The sequence below is a fragment of the Propithecus coquereli genome, unplaced genomic scaffold (genome assembly GCF_000956105.1).
Source record: "Propithecus coquereli isolate 6110/MARCELLA unplaced genomic scaffold, Pcoq_1.0 Scaffold409, whole genome shotgun sequence".
Classification (NCBI taxonomy): Eukaryota; Metazoa; Chordata; class Mammalia; order Primates; family Indriidae; genus Propithecus; species Propithecus coquereli.
In genome coordinates this window covers 1,946,255-1,948,337 of record NW_012149830.1, presented here as the reverse complement: position 1 = coordinate 1,948,337, position 2,083 = coordinate 1,946,255, and positions in this window count along the sequence as shown.

Here is a 2,083-nt window from a genome sequence, read left to right as displayed (position 1 = left end):
TGCGGTGAAACAAATAAGGGAGAGCTTATTATCAATTAACTATTATCAAGGGATAATAGTTGCCAAAGACTATCTTTTTGCATAAGTGATGTGATTTATAGCCTCTTCAAATCTCTTTCTTATGCACTGAATGGTTTAACCAAACTAAGATTTCCCGATATCAGTCACTTTGTAAATAAAAGAGGTAGACCTCTGCTTCTACATTGAATATAGTGGGTTGCAGGAAGCTACAATGTTCCTTCTGCAACAATTAGAGTTTTAAAAGGTAAATTTTAAAATTATATTTTAAAGGCATCAGAGGATTGCAGAAGCACCAAAAACCACATAAACTAAAGTTTCGGAGACAAGAGAACTGTTCTAGGATGAGGGAACTCCAAATGGCTATTTTTTCCTTGGGGCATAAACTGAGGATCTTTGCTGGGAAAAAGAAAGCATCAAAGTTTATAGCACTCATGCAGGGCTGGAATAACAAACTGGCAGCTTGAGGGGCTTCAAACACATGGACTGTTTTCCCCATGAGACATTTGAAAAATCTGACGGAACGCTGGGAATGTAGGCAGAGGCAACTAAAAGACAGAAAAAAGTCTTCCACAGTCTTTCAGGACTGAGACCAGAAAAAAAAAATATATCGAAGAGAGAGGCCTTCTTCAAATATATGTCTGGTCTCTCCCTCAAGATATTTGCCAAACTTTGAATTTTCATGGAGTAAAATTCCAAAGAACTAAGCTAAAACCTCTGAAGAGAATCTCCCATTATCTTTCAGGGCTGAGGAGATCAAGACTCATAAGGCTCTCAGTCAAAATCCCAGGAGGAACACGACCTATGAACGAGGACAAACCCTGTCTTCCTAAAGTTACAACCCAATTCTAAACCCAAATCAATCCCTGATTATGTCGAGGTTATCAACCTACTCACCATATCTACATAACAGAGGAAAGGAAGAACCTTCTCTGGTAGAGACAACAGCATTTGGGGTGACTATAACCCTAGTATTCATAACTTCCAGCATATACTAAAAAATTACTACACATATGCAAAAGGAAATATCATATGGCCAATAATGAAGACCAAAAAAAAATTTTAACAATGATTCTGATCTTAGAGATGGCAGACATAAAATTTAAAATAATGATTAATGTATAAAAATAGATAAAAGCATACAAAATTTTCACTAGCAACTTGCATAAATTTTAAAAAGCACAATGGACATTCTAGAAGTGAAAAATACAGTATCTGAAATTAAGAACTCAGTGGATGAGTTTAACAGAAGATTGGACATACCAAGATACAGAATCAATAAACTAGAAAATAGGTCAATATAAAATACCTAAACTGAAGCAAAAAAAAAATTAAAAGAAAAAACCAGATGAGATCATAATAGATACATGGAACACGCACAGAAGGCCTAAATGTGTATCATGGAGTCCCAGAAAGACAAGAGAAAGAGAATAGAACAGCAGAGGTATTTGAGAAAATAATGAGCAAGAATTTTCCAAACCAATAAAAGACATAACACTACAGATTGAAGGAGCTCAGCAAACTCCACATAGTAAAATTGAAGGAAAACCAAACATGGGCATATCAGAGAAAAACTACCTAAAACTAAATACAAACGAAATCTTAAAAGCTGCTGGGGGCAGAAAACAGCAAAGATCATTACCTTCATCAAGCATGTTAGTCCATTCAAGCTACTGTAAAAAAAATGCCATAGACATAGACTGGGTGACTTATAAATAATAGAAATTTACTTCTCATTTGGTTCTTTCTGGAGGCTGAGAAGTCCAAGATCTATTTACCAGAGGATCAAGAGTCTGGTGAGTGCCAATTTCCTGGTTCATAGATAGCCATCTTTTTTCTGTGCCCTCACATGGCAGAAGGGGTAAAGGGAGCTCTCTGGGGTCTCTTTTAAAAGGGCACAGATTCCATTCCTGAGGTCTCTGCCTTCATGACCTAATCACATCTCAGAGACCACACCTGCAAATGCCATACATTGGAGATTAGGTTTCAACATATGGATTTTGAAAGAACACAAACATTTAGTCTGTGGCAGACCAACAATAAGAATTACAGATAACTTCATAAC